Genomic DNA, 7,670 nt, shown 5'->3' with positions numbered 1-7,670 from the left:
ATCTTTAAGAGGGAAATTTTTTGTAATTACGCCCACTCAAATAGCTTTGAATTCACATGCTGTAATTCCTCCCTCCCCTCCATCCAGAAGATTCATCACCATTCTTGATTTAGGAATGCTTTAAAGATGCTTATTATTTGGAACATATTTGACAAAGTGAGAAGGACTTGGTGTAACTAAACAGAGCCTGTAACTAAATATAATATAAACAGAGCCTGTAACTAAATATGATATAAATTTGTCGACCATCAGTCATTTTTTTGTTTTTTAAGATTTTGTTTATTTCCTTATCAGAGAAAGAGAGAGAGAGAGAGAACAAGCACGGAGAGCGGCAGGCAGAGGGAGAAGCAGGCCCCCCGCTGAGCAAAGAGCCCGATGCGGGACTCGATTCCAGGACCCCGGGAGCCGAAGGCAGACACCTAGCTGACTGGGCCATCCAGGCATCCGGATAATCAGTTATCTCTTGCGTGGGTTTGCTCTCTGAAAACCTAGCACAGAACAGATAATGGGTAAAACGTTGTTGCTGCTAATTATTTGGAGAAACGTAATGATTCTTTTTAAGCCCTGTAAGTTAAATTGGGCTTAAAGTGGGTGGTTTTAACATTTGGGAAACGTTGGTTTTCCTTGAAATCCAATTCCTGGAAAGCGGGGAAGACAAGGAGGTGGGTAGACTGCGCTCTGGAAGAGAACCTCTGACCTATTTCCCCTCTTTTTACACCTTTTCCTTTTCTCTTCTGCTTCTCTGACGACCAAGTTGAGTTCAAACGACCCTTTCAGTTTCTGAGTTCAAGGACCGCGGTGAACACCCAAACGAACGGGGTTCTGGTTTCTCCAAGCCCGCAGTTGCATTTCCTAGCCCGTCACCTCCAGCGTCCAGGAAGCCGGCGTCCCAGATCTCGACCGCGGCCTGGATTCGCAGAGGAGGGGAGGAAAAGGTGGGGGGAGAAGAGGGAGGATGTCGGAGGGGCGGGAGCGGCCCCGGCGCTAACTTCCGTCCCGCCCTCCCAGCCTAGACTGGAGAAGCGGGGCGGCCCGCGCCCACCGTCTGGCGCTCTCCTGCCGGGACGCCCGCCGGACTCCCGGGCCGTCTCCAATTGGCCGTCGGGGGGAACGGAAGCCGAAGCGGAGCAGTGAACCCGGAAGTGCTTCGCGGCGGAGGCCCGGGCGACTCTTTTGAATGGAATCGGGCTGATTCATCGCCGGTTCGCGGAGCCAGAGCCCCGTGGAGTCTGAGCCGCCGCCGCCGCAGCTGCCGCCTCCGCCGTCTTCGCGTCAGCGCTGGTGGGAGACGAGAGCCCAGGCCGCGGCCTCCCGACCCCTCCGGCTTTCAGGTAAGACAGGGAAGGCAGGCCCCGGAGGTCCGCGGAGGCAGCCGCGCTAGGCCGCCGCCAGCCCCGTGCTTTCCTGAGTCACGTTGCCCAGCCGAGTTGCCACGGGAGGCCCGGGCCCTGAGGGAGGAGCTCAGGCTTCTGCGTCCTCCTCGCCGGTTACTCGGGTCTCTTGTAAGTTAGGCCTGGAAGCGGCCTTCTCTTCCAGGCGTTTCTGCTTCGCTGAATGAAACACATCCTGGGAACCCTCTTCTCCCGATACCAGGAAAACCCTTGTGTGTGGCCTCCGTTTGTGTGTGTCTATTGATAGTTACTCCCGTGTTGGAAAACTTCAAAGCTGGCAGAGGAAACAAGGGAGAGAGAATAAAATTAACTTTCCCATTGAAGGCATGCTTGTTTTATCACTTGTCCTTCTCATGGGCCTTGACCCTTTTTCTCTTAGCGTTAGGATTTCAATTCCCTTTAAAACCCGAACAGAAACCCCAGAGATGCCCTGGTTTTTAACCTTGAAACTCTTCAAAACAAAGTGGTTTTTCTGCTGTGCCATTTAACTTACTTTCAGTTTGTCCTAATTGAGTAGTTGTGAATAGATAACATTTCCTGTTTTCAATAAAGTAGTAATCTGCTACTCTGTGTTACCTCTTGGAACTTATTTTTTCCTGGGGACTTACTTTGTGTCTGTCAAAAGAAGAAAAAATGTAAACTTTTCGGAAGAGTTCGAATATAAATCTAGCGACCGAATGAAAAATTCTGGAAATTAAAAATGGTAACTGAAAGTTGATAAAGATTCATGGGAAAGGCAGGCAAGAAGCCTTAAAAATTATCATAGAAATGCAGTTTTAGGGTGAAAATTATTTTTTTTATTGCTCACAAAAATATGTTTTTAGTGCTGCTAAGTTGTTTATTATGTGGAAAGCCAGAAGAGAGTCACTGATAATGTTGAAAGAACAAAAAAGAACTGAATACAGTTTTGGTGGAGATGATTAAGACAGTGGTGGTTTCCTTGTTTTGTCATGTAAGTCTAGCAACTGGCTCATTTAAAGTTTATAGGTTTTAAATAAATTTAAATTTAATGAATAACTGTACATTTGGAGAGATTAAGATATAGTAGTTCAGAATTAACTACAGTTGTGTTTAGTGAAGTGATATTTAGTGAAAGGCCTGAATATTGTCTTGAATTTGTCCCAGAACAAAATTACTTCTGGCCCACAGAAGAAAGTTCTGAAGTCATCTTTCAATGAAGCCTCACCTGTTGACTTTGGGGTATTATTCCCGCCCTCCCCAAGGTGCTTGGTAAATGATATTTTGCTATTCTAATTGTAAAGCTGCATTTTAACCTCTCCGTCATGGGTTTATTTTATTTTTATGCTTGTCATGTAAACCTTGTGTTTAGTATGTAGGTTTAGAACCCATGTTTGAATATCAGGAACGAGAGGCAATTGTGTTTTTGTTTTTCATTTTATAGCAGTGTTCATTTCATAATTCAGTGTCCACTTCTGGAAGTCTTACCTGAATATTCATGGCATTTATTACTCATGAACTTGTCACATACCCAGTTTGTTGCGCTCATTTGACATTCATATCCTGCTTTGTGATATTTTGGCATCTCCACCTGTAAAATGAGAGATGGATTAAATAATAGCTTCTGGTTCTAAGATGATGATAACAATAACAGTAACAGCAGTTACTGAGTACCTTGTAAATGTTCCAGGCACTGTGTTAGGTGCTTTGTATTTTACCTTACCACTGACTTGCAAGGTAGATATTGTCCTCATTTTATAGATGAAATCTAGATTCTAGAGGAAGGTAACTTTTTCCAGATCATACAGAGAGTAGGTTTGCTTGTTTTTTGAAGACTGTATTTGAGAGAGAGAGAGCACGAAAGGGGTGGGTGGGGCGCAGAGGGAGAGAGAGAAGCAGACTCCCCACTGAGTGAGGAGCCCGATGGAGGGCTTGATCCCAGCACCCCAAGATCATGACCTGAGCTGAAGTCAGACGCTTAACTGACTGAGCGACCCAGACGCACCTGGAGAGTAGGTTTTGAAGCTTGGATTGCGATTGAGGTCTGATTGCCTTCACAGCCTTTCTGGCTCTACACTGCTTCCTTTCACTTTATGTATTTTTCATAGATTTATATCATGCCTCCCCAAATAGACTATAAATTCTTTCAGTGAAAGTCACTTGAGTTTCTTAGTGGCTCTGTTTCTATATCACCTTATGTACAAGGTAGTACAGGTTTCTCCTACTGTCTGAAAGTTAGCTTTACCCCACTTCACTTTTACAGAAGGCCTGCATTATACCCGTTTTTTTGCTAACAGAAAGAAATCCGAAGAGGATTTTCGCTTTTACAAAATGTTAATTGTTTCTTTGATTTATGCCATTTCCACTTAGGAAAGTTTTTTTTAAGATTTTATTTGTTTATTTGACAGAAAGAGACACAGCGAGAGAGGGAACACAAGCAGGGGGAGTGGGAGAGGGAGAAGCAGGCTTCCCGCAGAGCAGGGAGCCCGATGCGGGGCTCGATCCCAGGACCCTGGGATCATGACTTGAGCCGAAGGCAGACGCTAAACGACTGAGCCACCCAGGCGCCTCTCCACTTAGGAAAGTTTTAAAAGGAACATTCTGCTTTTGGATAGAGGGGGAACCTTGTACTTAATAAATGTTTAATTGAATGCTGTAATTAGGAAACAGCACAAGAAAAGATATTGTGGTAGTTCCATCTTCACTGTTCTAAACTGGAAAAATCTTGCTTTCAAAATCATATTTATATAATTAAGTTTAATGTTGACTCTTTCTATTTCTTCCATTGAAGAAAGCCCTTAAGAAAGTCAAAGAAGTTCCTAATTACTTTCCACAAATCAGAAAGTAGAGGAATTAGAAATACAATGAGATCTGGAGTAAAGAAAGGATTTAGCATCAATCTGAGAAGTAGTATGTAACTAAACTGCAGCATGGGTTGAGGAGTACAAAATGAACTAAGAAAAACAATGATAAACTCGAACAGCTAAGAGCTTCATGATTTTGTTTGAATGTTATGAATTACTGGGACAATAGTGTCCCTTGTGAAAGGTTGAAAAGTTAAAAAAAAAAAAATTGCCACATTCCAAGTCCAGATTAAGTTAATTTTGAAGAATCTGTTTTTTAAAGTTATTCTTGGTTCTGTACATTTTCTGTAAATATTTGAGAATTGATTTATTTTAGTTCCAACACGAACACAATTTAACTGTATCAGGTTCTCATCAGCTATTAACTCAGCAGGGAGATGAAAAAGTGGAAGATCATCAATTTTTTGATGTGCAACCTTTTTTTTTTTTTAAAGATTTTTATTTATTTAACACAGAGAGAGAGAGCACAAGTAGGCAGAGCAGCAGAGAGAGGGAGAGGGAGAAGCAGGCTCTCCGCCGAGCAGGGAGCCTGATGCGGGGCTCGATCCCAGGACCCTGGGACCATGACCTGAGCTGAAGGCAGCCGCTTAACGACTGAGCCACCGAGGCGCCCCGATGTACAACCTTTTGAAAGTACCAATGCTTATTTTGTACTCTTTACCAGTTAGGATACTAAAGATTATTCTATGTATGATATGTTAGTTACAGCTAAACACTTTATTCATATTATCTGATAATTTTTTTAAAGATTTTATTTGTTTACTTGAGAGAGAGAGCACAAACAGGGGAAAGGGCAGAGGGAGAAGCATACTCCCCTGCTGAGCAGGGAGCCCCGTGTGAGACTCTGGGATCATGACCTGAGCCAAAGGCAGACACTTAACCTACTGAGCCACCCTGATGCCCCTATCTGATAATGTTTTAAGTGAGGTTAATCATTTCATGATAAGCTCTTGAGTCCTCTGTTTTTTGATAGGTGTAAAAGCTTGCTTTAGATCTATAGGTGTTATGTATGGCTTTTATTTCTAAGAATTGTCTTTCATATTATAGTGTAACCACTTTAATTTTATTAACCCTTTTGCTAAATCCTGCAAAATGCAAGTCCCTCCTCTCCAATATAATTCAGTTAGTACTGTGAAATGTGCCTACTGTTTTGAAATTCACCAAGTGGCAAACTGTGTAGGAAGAAGAATCTGTGTTGTATGAAGTGTAGCCCTGCTAAGGAGGGTGGTGCTGATAGCAGCTAGCACTCACTGTTTACCTCCTGTACACTAAGCATTATGTTAAATGTTGTTTATGTCCACTGTCTTCTTTAATTTTCTAAACAACTGTAAGGTATCCCCATTTTGCAGATGAGGAAACAGGCTCGGGGAGGTAACTGACCCAAGGACACATAGCTTATAAGTATCAGACACAGGATTTGAATCCTGGCACTTGGACCGCAGAGTCATAGCTCTTAACCCGCATATAAAATATGTATAACATAAAATTTACCATTTTAACCATTTTTAGATGTACAGTTCAGTGGCTTTAAGTACACTCATGTTGTACAACCATCACCACCATCCATCTCTGGAACTTTTTCATTTCCCAGTTGCAGTACTTTTGAAAACATAGATCATAATTTTGTTGAGGAGACGATGGCTATCATCTCTGCTTGCAAAACATTTTTTTTTCTTTTAGATTTATAAACAGTTAAAGTCAGTCCAGTGATTTTTTTCACTTCTACATTATCTATTTCTTTTTGCTCATCTTTGTGGACAATTCAGCTTTTGTCCACATGTGAACTTCATCAACATCGTAGAAGATAAAAGAATATGTCACATATCTCTTCAGCAAAACAAGTTCTGGTTGTAAGATAGTGTGTAAAGAAGTCCTTCTTGTGGAATACCTAACTGGATGAGAACCTATTTGTTTTTTAGTCCTGGAAATATATTGTTTGCTCATTGATCCACTTAGCAAATAATTTTTGTGGTGAAATTCAGGTAACAAAATTAACCATTTTAAAGTGAATATTTAGGGGCCCCTGGGTGACTTAGTTGGTTAAGCATCCGACTCTTGGTTTTGGCTCAGGTCCTGATCTCAGGGTCATGAAGTCAAACTGAGCATCCGTGCTTTAAGTCGGCTTGAGATTGTCTCTCCCTCTCCTTTGCCCCTCTCCCGTGAGCGTGCATGTGCTTGCTCTCTGTCTCTCCCTTGCTCTCAAATAAATAAGTCTTGAAAAAAATAAAGGGAACAGTTCATTGTTGTTTAGTAGATTCACGGTGTTGTGCAACCACCTCTACCTAGTTCCAAAACATTTCCATCATTCTGAAGTAAAATCCCTTACCCATTAAGCAGTTTCTCCATATTACTCCTTCCCTGTAACCTCTGGCAGTCACTAATCTGTACTCTTTTTCTAAGGATTCAGGTATTTGGGTTACTTAATATAAATGGAATCATATGGTTTGTGACCTTTTGTGCATGTCTTTTACATAGCATAATGCTTTGCGGTTCATCCACATTCTCACATGTATCAGTACTACATTCCTTTTTATAGCTGAATGATATTCCATATGTTCCATTGTATGTATATTCATACTAGAATTTGTTTATCCTTTCACCTTTTGGTGGGCATTTGGGCTTTTTCCATCTTTGGGCTGTTGTGAATAATGATGCTCTAAACATGCATGTACCTGTGTTTGTTTTGAATACCTATTTTTAATTCTTTCGGATATATAGCTAGGAATGGAATTGCTGGGTCATATGGTAATTCTTTGTTGAATTTTTTGAAGAGCTCCCAAACTGTTTCCAGCACTCCTTGGTTCTTAAGTTCGAGAAGATTAATCTAAGGTATTGTCATCTGAAGATGTATAGTCTGAAATTTTGTTTCTATCAGTGGTTCTGAACTGGGAGTGATTTTGCCCTTCCAGGGGACATTTGGTAATGTCTGGGGACACCTTTGATTATCATGACTGGGTAGGTGCTACCAGCATCTAATGAGTAAAGGCCAGGGATTCTGCCAAACATCCTGTAATGCACAAGACAGTCCTCTACAGCAAAAAAATTTGGTTCTGAATGTCAACAGTGCCGAAGAAACCTGGCTTATACCGTCAATTTTATTGTAATCATTAGAGACTAGAGTGCTGTTACCGGTTTCTTTACATTCACCTTATGATTCTCTAATCATTAGGAAACTTTTTTCCTCTGTTCTTCTCTCTTTGACATTATGGATATAATATGAAAAATTCTGAATTTTCAACTGTGTTCAAATGAAAGCTAAAAAAAAGACTACAAAGATTGTGTCTCTGGTCTTTTCTTTTTGAAAGATGGTGAAATGCTTTGGGCAGCACAATAAAAACTGAAGGATGAAGCAATAGCGATAATGTATTTCACTATTGCATCATTTTGAATAATTACTCTTTTCATTTTCTTGTTACTTTGGCATAGTTGGGAATAACTGACTAAAAAATGATGAACT

At 41.3% G+C, this 7,670-nt stretch overlaps 1 protein-coding gene across 1 annotated transcript in view; it reads left to right on the top strand.

Moving 5' to 3' along the window:
• The first annotated feature begins 1,013 nt into the window (after window positions 1-1,013).
• The window catches only part of PSMD14 (proteasome 26S subunit, non-ATPase 14), a 103,972-nt gene continuing 97,315 nt past the window's right edge, over window positions 1,014-7,670 (top strand). The window contains exon 1 of the mRNA XM_035007907.1: window positions 1,014-1,331. The gene's annotated coding sequence lies outside the window, so the exon portion shown is untranslated. The remainder of the gene's footprint in view (window positions 1,332-7,670) is intronic.

This window comes from Mirounga leonina, unplaced genomic scaffold, assembly GCF_011800145.1.
Source record: "Mirounga leonina isolate KUSES-001 unplaced genomic scaffold, KU_Mleo_1.0 Mir_151, whole genome shotgun sequence".
In the NCBI taxonomy this organism is placed as follows: domain Eukaryota; kingdom Metazoa; phylum Chordata; class Mammalia; order Carnivora; family Phocidae; genus Mirounga; species Mirounga leonina.
The sequence above is the reverse complement of the archived record's forward strand: the minus strand, read 5'-3'. Positions and strand labels throughout refer to the sequence as shown.